Below are 12,754 nucleotides of genomic sequence, written 5' to 3'. Positions count from 1 at the left end.
GGCTCTGCCCTGCCCGCGGCCCCGCTAACGGAGCGGACCGGCACGGGGAGGAGAAAAGTTTCATCAAGGCTGAAAGGGGAGCGGAGGAGCGGGGAGCCGGCGGCTGCCCGGGGCTCCGGGGCTCCGGCAGCCTCGGGGGAGCCGCTCCCATCGCGGCCCCGCCGGAGCGGAGGCTGCGGCCGGGCAGGACCAGGGGGAGGAGGGGATGCGGGGTCACTCGGGGATGCGGGAGCGTGTCCCCGTGTGCCGGCTCACACCGGCTGCTGTGAGGAGCGGGCGTGTGTGTGTGCGTGTGGAAATTCATCTGCCGCACCGGAGAGAGCGAGGCACGCAAGGCTTCTGCTTGAGAGAGCATGCGAGGCTTTAAATGTCTTCATCATGCACGGAATTAATAACTGCAGTCAAGTGCGGCCTTTTGAAAGATGGGAACACTTAGGGTGGAATTAGTCTCGACATCTCTGGAGTAATGACAATGCCTGATGGATCGTTGGATGGAGCGAATAGTCCAAAACCCTTGAAATGTAACGCTGGGCAAGTCCGAGCAGAGCCACTCTGTGGTTGTTTCTGGCTCTTCCCCCGATCCTCGGTGGTAGATTAAGTTGAAAAATATCCGGCTGAAGTCATGTGTGCTCTCGGTGTCCCCTGATCAATTTGCTGTCCTAGGCAGCCACCTGGTCACTCCCTGTGTGTAAATCGAGCTGCACTGAGATCCCTCCCCTGCCAGAGTAAACTGAAAGAGCTCCCCCTTTCCTTTCCTTGAGCTGGAGTAATCGTCCGCAAGATTTCCAGGTGTTTCACGGGTATTAAATGAAGTTTCACTAAGAGGTAGACAGCGTTCATTCCTGGGGAGGCTGAGCAGCCTGTTTGGGGGAAGGATGCTTGGGTAAGGCTGTTAATTGTAGCCTTTTTTGTCAGAGCTGCTTGAAGAGGATAATCCTTAAAAAGAAAGTGGGAGCTCACCTTCCCTTGCTGAGCACCTGAAAAAGGTGTTTTCGGTGTTTTCACATTTTTTTCACTGATGTTCTCGTTACTCCGGCTCTGTCACCTCAAATCTGGAGCCCTTTTGCTCACTTTGTAGGGCCTCCCTTGGATCAGTTCAGCGCTTCTGGTGCAGCTGGATGCTCTTCCTCCTGCGTCCATGGCAGGAGGGGGATGCAGACCCTGTCCTGGCTTGTGGAGCTCTCTGCAAGAAGGAAGATGCTGCAGGACAAGCCTGCAAGGACCGTGGCCTGGCTGGGGACCGGAGGAGAGCTTGTAAATGAAGCTTCCTCTCAGGAGGTTGTTGTGCTTGTGGGAAACCACACACCTTGGTAAGAGGTGAAATTGTGCAAAGTTCCCCTGCTGCACGAAGCTTTCTATTTGCCTGACAAGTAGGAAGGTGAAATATTGCAGCCCTGGTCTGTCTGGTCTCACCTGCTCCAGACAGAGGGAAAACGCTGCTGAGGGCTGCTGGCAGCTGAACACCTGAGGGAGTGGCAGCCAGGCTCACACAAAGAGATCATCTCCGGGGTGCTACAGTAATGGCTTTTCCTGGGATGCTGACAGGTTTGCATTGTAGGGCCTGTCTAGTCGCAGCTGGAGCCGAAGGGGAATTAAAATGCTTGGGGCTCTTCATGGGTGAGCTGAAAACTGGAGAAATGCCCCCGCCCCTTTGGAAAAGGGAATGTGAAAAGTAATCAGGAGTATAATTGAACACCCCCTCAGAGTGGTAGGGACGTATTTAGAACAGTCAGCAGCTATGTGCATTTTGTTTTAATTCTTTTACAGTACAGTAAGTCTTCCCCCTTGCCGCTGTTGCTAAGATACATTACCACACTCCTGGCTAAAGCAATTCCAGCCCAAGGAGTGCACAGTTTTCAGAGCATAGAAGATACAGCATAGCCTTTAAGTGTTCAAAAGAAAACTTGTCCCTTTTTTTTCCCATGCTGTTTGGTAAAAGTTCTTCTCTCTCGTTGTTTTCCACCGTGCTGGATCAGACAGGCAGTAAATGCAGGTGAGAAAGCTGCTGTGTGTGAGATGTCACACAGTGAGTGTGTGAAACCTTCCTGCCCTCCCATGGCATCACCCCAGCAGGGCTGGTGCACAGCCTGCAGAGGGGTTTGTGCCTCGCCACCTCTGCTCCTTTATTTATTTGAGGATCTCAGAAGGGTTTAGGCTATGCCCCGTACAGGTGAGGAGTTCCAGCACATTTCTGAGAGCTGGCAGGAATGGGCCTTAAAAGTGTGATGTGAACAGCTGCTTGGGAAGGGAGATATAAAAAAGTCCTCCCAGAGAGCCAAATGTAACTACATCCAAGATGTTCCTCGGAGGGGAAGTCATCTGCATGCAATGAATGCCACAGTCAACATCCACATTTGGGTTTTTTTATGTATCACATACAGAAAATAAATGAAATTCCAGAAACAGACTCAGGTTTAAGTGTCTGTACGCTTTGTATTCTACAATATTTGGTGAATCTTGCTTTTCTCTGCTTTTATGATTCCAACTATGTGTTCTTTGAGTAAATAATACTAAAAGTAATTTTAAGTATCAGTCTCTGTGAATAGGCCTTTTTTTTCCCCCTTAAAATCAACTGTCCATATATAAATTTTCAGGTAAATCTTGACTTTAATCCAGCTCTGTGTTAATTTAATTTGATGGCACTGTGGTGTTTTAAACCTTGAGCCACTTGACAGTGAATTAACATTTGTCTCTATAGCACAACCTTCCACCAGTATTTACAGAACACAGAGCATCATAAAAATTCAGCTGCTCTATGGTGTGGACAAGGTGTGTGAACTCAGAGGGGACAGTTGCTCTGTGGAGATGTTAAATCAGGCCTGTTGAGAAAACAAGCAGGAACAGAAAGGCATCTGAAGATGCAGAGGAAGTGCTGGAGCTGATCTGAGCAGAGGAACTGTGTGTGGCTAAAAAGAGATCCTCTCCTTCCCGAGGAGGAAGCTATTAGGGGACTGCTCAGATCGAAGTGCCTCTCTGCTGAGCTTCTGAAGGAGTCAGCCTGACCTGTGCTAGCGTTACACAATGATAAGGGCAGATGGGCACAAAGACTTCTGCCCTAAAATTGCTTTGTCTGCTTTCTGTGTTCTTGCTCTTAGCATAATCAATACTTTGGTTTTAAGAAGGGTGATTGCTCCTTACTGTAATTCCACAATGTTCCTGAAGGAAACCCAGCTGGACCTACCTGCAGTGTGCAAAGGGTTAATTCACAGACTTCAGTAGCACAAGGAGAAGAGAGGTTTTGTTCCTCCTGGACCTGACTGGGGGAAGGTCTTCTCTGTCCGTGGTTGTCAGCTATTTCATATTTTGGGCCTAACCCAGTGAAGTATTGCTTGTACAAGCCAAGTGTAAACAATCAAGGGGCAGCAGAGGCCACGAGGTCTGGCTCTGTTCTGTGTCTGCCAAGGTTTGGCTCTGTTTGTCTTCAAAGGCCACGAATAAAACAGCTGGCCCACGGGATGAGAAATGTGCCACCCAGGAGAGCTGTTCCAGTTCCCAGCATTCCTGGGGCCCTAAAACATCTCCTGTGTCCAATGGGGGCCATGGACACTTCTGGGACTTTTTGAAGGATGGAGTGTTTGCCCTGTGTGTAGAGCTCCTGCAAAATGAATCTCGTGGCTGAAGACTCTGTGCTTGGGGATGTAGGTGCAAATCCTTATCACCATTTGTCTATTTATTTTGGGTAGGAGATCTGTGGGTGGGGGTGTCTTCTTTGGTCCCTGTGCAATGAGTTTTCTGAATGATGACATCTCCCTTGGGCTGCAGTTGAGCACCTGAGGCGTTGTAGAGCCCAGATGATCAGGGGGATGGAGCTGCTCTCCTGTGAGGGAAGGCTGAGGGAGCTGGGATTGCTCAGCCTGGGGAAGAGAAGCTTCAGGATGACCTAATTTTGGCCTTCCAAGAAAGATGGGGAGAGACTTTTCACAAGGGCACACAGTGACGGGACAAAGGGGAATGGCTTCAGGCTGACAGAGAGCAGATTTAAATTGGGTGTTAGGAAGAAATTCTTCCCTGTGAAGGTCGTAAGGCACTGGAAAAGGTTGCCTGGAGGAGCTGTGGCTGCCCCTGGATCCCTGGAAGTGTCCAAGGCCAGGTTGAACGGGGCTTGGAGCAGCCTGGGACAGTGGGAGGTGTCCCTGCCGTGGCAGTGGGGATGGAACTGGATGGGCTTTAAGTTCCCATCCAACCCAAATCAAACCATTCCATGATTTTATGATCCCTTTTTCTCGAACAAAGTGGCTTGTGACCAACCAAAGGGCAGAGATGCAAAATGCACCTTGTTTTGTGCTTGTCCCCGTGCTAGAGCAGAGGGGCTGGGCAGAAGCTGTGATTCCTCCTTTGTGGAAAGGAGTGGGAACCAAGGAAGGGGAGGCAGAAACAGCTCCAGGTAAAGCCTGCTCAGGCCACAGAGTCTCAAAGGGCAGCACAGAGCTGAGGTTAAGGGAAGGGTCACAAACACCCTGGTGCTACAGCACCATCAATATATTCGGTATTATGTTTATTTTGACTGTTTGTTGCCTTCTGTTTGAATATTTCTAACTCACTGCTGCCTGGGGAGATGCTGTTTGAGCTCCTGCCCCATGTCTGAGGCAACCTGCAGAGCTCTTGATAAATGCACTGACCACTCTCACAAAAGTGTTACTCCTCCTCAGAAAGTTCTGCAGGCCTCCTCAGCTCTATGCTGCAGCTGGCACCAGGGAGGAAATAATTTGTGGGTTAGACTTTAAAATGATCCAATATCGACCTTCTGATTCCAGACCTTGCTACACCACAAACAGCAATGGTTATAAATGCATAAACTATGAAAAATTAAACATGCAGTGAGCTATAGCAGTGCTTTACAAACAACACAGTGAGAGGTGGCACTGCTGGGATTATCCAGATATAAATGTGGAGCTGCAACCCACTTTCTCAGAAGTGGTGGACTATTAATTTATTGTTAATAGTAAGAATAATAAGAATAGTTTGCCACTGGGTGTTCAGGAAACCACTCAGCTCAGTTAAGACTTTTCAGAAACTTGGACTCCACAGTATCTCTTTGGAAGTGGAGGACTTGGGGTAGAGAACCCTCACAGAATTCTAGGCAATAGCTGCTGAACTGGAAAATTCAAGATGCAAAGGAGCTCACACATGGCAAAATTAGTTCCTGCAACCTGTCTGCATAATCTGCTGGTTTTTTTGGTCCACATTTTTTTATGACCCTGGCAGAGCCTCTGCAGACCAGTAGATTGTGTCATATTCTATGAAAATCTGCAGTTTCCTTAACTTGGGGTCTCAACCCAGTGAGCACCATAGAGCTTCCTTCCTTTCCTCTCTTCCTGGGCCAGTACATTTCTGGATTCTAGTTTAGATATGCTGCTGTAGTAAATTCAATCTGAAATGTTGAAGGCTGAGCACAAACCAGGTGAGTGATTCTGGGATGAAAGAGAATTAACAGGGAGAACATAGGTACATGTAATTGGTGGGATTAATTAAAGATTTTTTTAATACCTGTTTTGGTGGTTTGTTTTGTTTTGTTTTTTTAATATAAAATTTATCAAATAAATGTTATTAATATAATTTTTATATATTATTATATATAAATATAACAATATAATATAACATAAATATAATAATATATTACTATATTATTATATAGTAATATAACATTATTAATATTAATAAAATTTTATTAATATAAAATTTATCAAATATAAAATTTGTTTTTTTAATAAACTATTATTTTGGTTTTTCATTTTTGGCTTTTTGGTCTTGAAATGATACTTTGTTTATGAATTTTGCCTTTTAATTTTTTTTTTTAATCCAAAATAATACTAGAGAAGCACTGTGAAATCTTGTTACACTTTTCCCAGTTATCATGATCAAAATAACTTATTCTGTATCCCATTTCTTTCAAATTAAAAAAAACAAACCCCAAAAAATAATAAAAAAAAACCAAAAATTGAGCCCAGTTTTTCCAAAATTCTTGGAAATGTTGAAGTTTCTCAGTTCATGCATGTGAAGAAAAACATGTGCATGACAAATGAAGATGTCACCAGCAAAGCAGTCCACAGACACGGAAACATTCTTGGCTTCTAAGCCATGGGGAAAACCTGATGTAGCAAAGAGAGGTTTGCATCTATCAGCTTTGCAAAATGAGGTCTTGTTGTCATCCTCCTGTGCCTCTGGAGATCCCAGAGATGCCAGAGAAAGGTGGAATAGAATTGTGTTTTACAGAATGAACTTCTAGTTCAGGATGTACCAGGGTATATTTACATTTTTTTGAGTGCTTGTGCTAATGATAAACCCAAAATGCTACTTAAAACTCACACATACTCTAAAAAAAAAGTGATAATGAACTGTTTTCAGCTGTGAATGTTGGACTTTCTGCAGGATAGAGCTGAAAAATGGTTTAGGTGCTTTAAGGTTAAGTAAATCAATTAGTAAAATGGCTGTTATCCTGCATTTACCTGGTAATGATGGTAATCAAATGGCCCAAGAAGAAAAAAAAAAAAAAGTCCTAAGGCAAAATACTCTGATCCTTTTCTAAAAAAATGAATAAAAAATTGTCAACTTGGAAAGTTTGATTAAGTTATTAATGTGTAAAACGTTACACGACTTTGCACTTCAATTTCTCTCTGTCTTTCCAGCGGTTCATTATTCCTCATCAGACACAGAGGTCTTCTCATAATTTATGTCTCCTGCCATTTGTTTCCAGAACCCAACAATGAGAATAATTATGCCTGCCTCTTGGAATTCTTTGTTTTCAGGAAACAATGCATCAGGGATTGTGTCAGAGATGCAGCCTCTGCCAGGCAGCCAGCCAGAAAAGAGGCAGAAGGCTGAAAATAAAGCTTGAAAAACTTCAGGTGATTCTTCCCTCCTTTGTAATGGTAGGGCCCGCTGGAGTAAACCAGATTGATTTGCTGCTTGTAAGGGCAAGACCTGGTAATTTTACTTTAATTTGTCTTTCCTTCTTGAATAGTTTGCACTGGTTCTTATGTTGGACATCACAGATATGTTTCTTGGAGTGGTTTGCATGACTTCTGATTGATAATGAACAGAACATCAAATTAGAGAAGTTTGTAACTGCCAAACTCAGAGGCTGAAGCCTTTTGGGCTGCAGGTCTGCCAGAAACTCGTCCTATTTACTGCAAGTTTGTTTCTGGCCGTTCTGAGGAATGCACTGAAGAAAAGCATATTGTGCTGCAGTTAAAAAAAAATAAATTAAAAAATCAGTTCATTTGGGGTACTCATGTGTGAGAAGCAAATCTGGGATGTCCAGATGCTGGAAAATAAAAAAAAACAAGGCTCAAAGGAAATTTACCTGTCTATGAGGTATATATAATAAAACCAAATTGTGAGTATGGTTATTTTCCTATAAAAATCAGATTACACGTGCTCAGTGCAGCCCATCTGGCAGCTCCCTCCTTCCCAGGGCCCCTTTCACACCACGTTCCATCTCTTGGTTGTGCAGCAGCCTCAGGCTGGAGGAAGCTCCTTGGTCCTGGACCAGACTTTGCTGGGAGTTCCTGGGCAGCTCTGAACACGGGGACAGAAATCACACAAGTGACAGGAGACTCTGGGGAGAGGGCAGGGAGGGAGACAGCTCCCAGCTGAAGTGGCCTGGCGTGCTCAGGGCTGGACAGAAGAGCTGTGACAGCACAAAGAGAAAGGGAGCTGCAGAGTGACGTGACTTGGAGGAGAAAAAGGGCCCTGTTGGGGTGGCAGGAGCAGGCTGTGGGCACAGAGCACAGGAGCTTTGGGACACTTCTCCCCAAGCGAGGGTGTGAGTGCGGGAATCCAGCACGCCTCGGATGAAGTGGTTTGGTAGCTAATTAAGATTTTCCATACAGGAATCTGTTCTGTCTTATTTTGAGAGCAACAAGACCTTTTGGATTCTCAGAGGCCTTTTCCTTCTCAGTCTCTATGGGATGAGTTCACTGACTGCATTTTAACAGTTTCTGAAGTACCACAAAAAAACCCTTCAGGGTTTCACCTTCTGCTCTGGTGCCCATGACAAAGTTTTGGGTGGCGTTGCTATTGAATATGAATTTCAGGATTTAGTGCCGGTAATCTTATTAGTCTATTTAGGAAATGAAAAAAAAAAACAAAAAATGTGGAAGCTGACTCAGTGTTGGAGGTAATCTCTTTTATGAGACTTGTATGAGAGACTGCATTTTTCAAAGAGGAAAAGCACTCAGGAATTTCTGCTTCATCTTTCTTGGGTCTCGAGTAGGCTGAATATAATATCTGTGTAAAAGGACTGAATAAGTTTTTGGTTACCTCATATTAGCAATACCCTTATATCCATCTCCTGTACTCTATTAACACTTGGGCAAACCTTACCCATTTATAACAACAGAGAGCTGTAACACATAGTTTGGGTTCACCCCACCTTGTACAAGCAGGCTCTGCTTTAAATAGCTCATAATAAGCATTTGGATTTGAAGGGGAGTTGGCAGGAATGCCTTCTGCTAGGTGACCTTTGCAAATTCGTCTGCTGCTGCTCCATGTAGTACCTAAGGAGATGGTGTTTACTGCACTGGTTCTCTCCTGGGAGCTGAGAAAGAGGACAAAGCAGCTCTTTGAGGCTTGGCAGAAGATAATCAGAAATGTCACTCCCCACTCCATTCCTGCCAAATGCAATTAGGACTTTTGCCGGGGAGAAAATCATTTAGGGGTTGCACTTAAATCTTAGAAGGCACATGTGAAATGCTTCATTTTCAGCAGCTGATGCTGTAAACAGAAAGTAGATACAAGTAATGGAGTAGAATTTGTTTTTCTCTCAATGAATACAAGGTATAAAGTGTTTATTGACTTAAAAAGAAACACTGAACAAACAGAATAAAGAAGAAAGCATTCACGGCTGCTTTGAAGGAAAGAATGTTTTTATTTCATACTTTGAAGAAATTGTTCAAGTAGTTCAGCCGTGTAAAAATGTGACCCCCTCTAATGCTGCCAAGGGCAGTGAGATCAGGGATAATCTGCTGAGGAAATGCAGCTCACGCAAGCCAAAGGCAGAGTTTTAAAATTACAGCACCAATTTTTTTTCCAAGAGGGAAGCATGGGCAGAAGGGCTTTTTTTTTTTGCTTCCTGAAGAATCCCATTACCTGTTTTGATGAATGTTCTCTCTTTGCTGTGGATGCATGTGGATGTGAGGCACAGTCTGACACATCTTCTCCCTCCATACCCGCTTTGTCTTCCCAGTTAAAAGCTCCACATAAGAGTAAAGGGGCTTTAGGAAAACTGTATAAAAGTTGCCTTTCATCTTGCATTATTCTTCTAAAAGAAGTGCAGGATAAATGCCAGACAAAGTAGACCAAAGCAGGGACATCTTCCACTATCCCAGGTTGCTCCAAGACTCATCCAGCCTGTCCTTGGACACTTCCAGGGATGGGGCAGCCACAGCTTTTATGTGCCAGGGCCTCACCACCCTCACAGGGAGGAATTTCTTCCCAACACCCAATCTAAACCCGCTCTTTCAGTTAAAAGGTATTTTTGTGGCCATACAGAGATGAATGCTCTCATCATTGCTGTGGTGAGAGATGATGTGCACACGTCAGGCCCATCACAGTTCTGGGGATGTGAAAATTACTCTTCATATTTGTGTGGTGCTGTAGCACCCTCGGACCCTCCTGCCTGAGCCCTCTGATTCCCGGTTTCAGCTGGAAAATTTTGGCAGTGCTTCCTGTCCAGAGGAAGAACGGATGGAGATCTTTTCCTCCCTACCTGTCCCTTTGGTATCAGTGCTGCCAGGTCTGTGTTGTGCTGTGAGCACTGGGAGGGGCTCTGGAAGAGGGGTTCTGTGACACAGGTGGTCCTGCAGTCCTTGCACTGACACCAGAGAGATGAAATATCCCAGAGCAGGTCTTTATAATTAGAGAGAGGTACCACTTCCAACACTTTGCTTCTCCTAAAATGTCACTGACTTCTTGTTCCTGGAATATTATAATATCTCTCTTTGCTATTCCTGTTGTGAGAAAACTCCAGCGCAATTGCTCAGTAGTCCCTCGCAGCTCCAAATATAAAGTCCTATTTAAAACAGGCTGCTTCAGAGGGCCTGAACCCCCAAAGAGATTTCTGTGCAGTGAAGAGGCACCCTCTGGCCATGCCCTGGATTGGGCTTTCAGGGTGGATGGACTGTGAACCTGACCTTCAGGATGGAGTTTCCCAGGACAGTGTGGGTGTACATGTTGAGAGCACTGGTGAGGCCACACCTCGAGTCCTGTGTCCAGCTCTGGGCCCTGGAGTGTAAAAAGGACCTGGAGGGGCTGGAGCATGTCCAGGGCAGGGAACGGAGCTGGGAAGGGTCTGGAGCCCCAGGAGGGGCTGAGGGAGCTGGGAAAGGGGCTCAGCCTGGAGCAAAGGAGGCTCAGGGGGCCCTTGTGGCTCTGCACAAGTCCCTGGCAGGAGGGGACAGCCGGGGGGGGCGGGCTCTGCTGCCAGGGAACAGGGACAGGAGGAGAGCTCAGGCCTCAGGCTGGGCCAGGGGAGGCTCAGGGTGGACAGCAGCAGGAATTTGCCCATGGAAAGGGAGCTCAGGCCTTGGCAGGGGCTGCCCAGGGAGCTTTGCAGTGCCCATCCCTGGAGGTGTCACCTGGAGGTGGCACTCAGGGCTCTGGGCTGGGGACAAGGTGGGCATCGGGCACAGCTGGGACTTGATAATCCTGATGGTCTTTTCCAACTCTGATTCTGTGAATCCTCTCTGTGTGTTTTCTTGTAAGCTTAAAATGGTTCCCTACCATAAGAGGTGGCATCCACATTTGCCTGAAAGCAATGACATCTGAAGCATCTTTCTGTCCTGGGGACAACAGGCTGCTGGAGCCTTTACATCTTGTTCTCATCCTTGCCCTGTAATTTGTTTTGGCTGTCATCACTGAGCACTTCCATTCTTTTGTTTTCAGAGTCTTCCCTGGTGCTGCTTATGCTGTAGCTGAAGTCTGTAAGGTCAAAATATCAATTTGCTTTGGTGGGCAGTGCTGCTGTAGCTGCTGTAACACAGAAAAATGGTGGTGTTACGCTTCTCTGCACGTCAGACTTTGTTCCTTCACCCTCCTCTGTTTCTGCTTTTCCCCTTCTGGGAAGAGAACCCCAGACACAAGTCAGTGGAATTTACCAAGTTAGGAGTGCACTGAGTTAGAAAGAAATGCTGCAGGAAAGAAATGTACCCTTAATGATAATCCTCAGGCACCAAGGGATGAGCTGCTTTGTAGCACTTTGCCCTTCAGTGCTCTTCCTCTATGTCATCCTGCTACCAGGCATCCCTGCTTTGCTCAGGAATCACATCCCCAGTGCTGTGTTTGACTCAACAGTTTGTTCCTTCTCCTTTATCGTGGTGCCTCACCTCATTTCCAGCCTGACTGCTCAAGTTCTTAGCACTTTTGAGGGGCTGCTTTTAGCACTGTGTCCAGGGTATTGTTTTGGCCTCTGTGTTATCTCTATATTTACTCTATCAGCAGCACTTTTGCTCCTGGCCAGTGATATTGGTATGCTCACAGCACCCAGGTATGTTCCTTCTTTCTTGTCTGCACACGTACTCATCAATAATTCTGTTTCTGCCTCCCCTATCTCCCTCTCGGAGAGATACAACTGCTTTAAAGATAACAAAACCCAGACATTCTATTCTTCCCCTCTGATTCTCACCATTCATCTTTCTCCCCTCACTAGCAATGCTTGTGTCATTTTTGTTGTTATTGCCAAGAAAATACCTTTTTAAAAAACAGTGGTGCTCAGCTTTGGACCCATCTCGCCCACACTATCAAAACATAGCATGAGTATTTTTAGGCACAGTTCATCACAATTCCTAATTTTGGTTCAGTGGATAAGCCCTTCCATGTGTCTTTATTTTGTGCCTCAACATCAGCCATATTATCTGTGATAATTTCTTCATTTCCCTACCCTGCACTCTCCTAAAGCTGATATAAACCAGGCTGATTTTTTCACTTTTTTTTTCTGCTCCTCATGATCCCCATCTTTTCTGAAGTCTACCTTTTGTAGTCTGATATTCTCACCTTATGCTTAGTATGGCTGTTCTGTTTATTTTTCCCATCTTCTTCACCACCTGCCAATTCACATTTTTTTTTTCCATTTTAGCATACTTTTCTCAATCCTTGCTCTTTCTGCATCAAGCTTTTCTCATTCTGTACTTCATAATTTTTTTATTAACTCCTTTTACGTCTTGTTTACTTCCAAAGTTTAAATCCCTTCTTAAAAGGACTTTCTGCAGTTTTCTCCTTAATCCCAAGCATATTGTCTCTTATAGATCAGCATTACTTGTTCTCTTTACTTGGCTATATTGCCCTGGAAGATATTGAGCTTGCCTGATGTTTTTATATTTTTGTTGATATTTGTTTCTTTATATAATCCTCCTCCAAGTGTCATACTAGAAACCTTTTCAAAGGGTACGGACCTTTTATTTCCAACTTCATCGTTATTCTGTTCCTGCTCAAAACTAGCATAATTTTAAGACTATATTTTCCAGAAAGACAAAAACATAAGAGGACTTCTTTTTCAAAGGAATCAGAGATATAAGAGCTCGCAAACAGGTTCTTTAGAGCCTGAAAAAAATACTGCATTGGGCAATCCAACTGTGGAAGGGAAAGGAAAACTTTGGAGAGGGTTCAAGGCCCAGCTAAATGTAACACCTTGGGCTGCAGACAGTTTCTTGGCCTTTTTTTATCCGATGTGTTTTCATCCCAAATGCCAAACACAGTTGGTCACAGATTGCTGAAGTGCTGAATGAGACACAAGGAGAAAGAAAAAAGCCTACAAAAC

The sequence above is a fragment of the Poecile atricapillus genome, chromosome 1, assembly GCF_030490865.1.
Source record: "Poecile atricapillus isolate bPoeAtr1 chromosome 1, bPoeAtr1.hap1, whole genome shotgun sequence".
NCBI classification, from domain to species: domain Eukaryota; kingdom Metazoa; phylum Chordata; class Aves; order Passeriformes; family Paridae; genus Poecile; species Poecile atricapillus.
Note: the sequence above shows the minus strand (reverse complement) of the source record.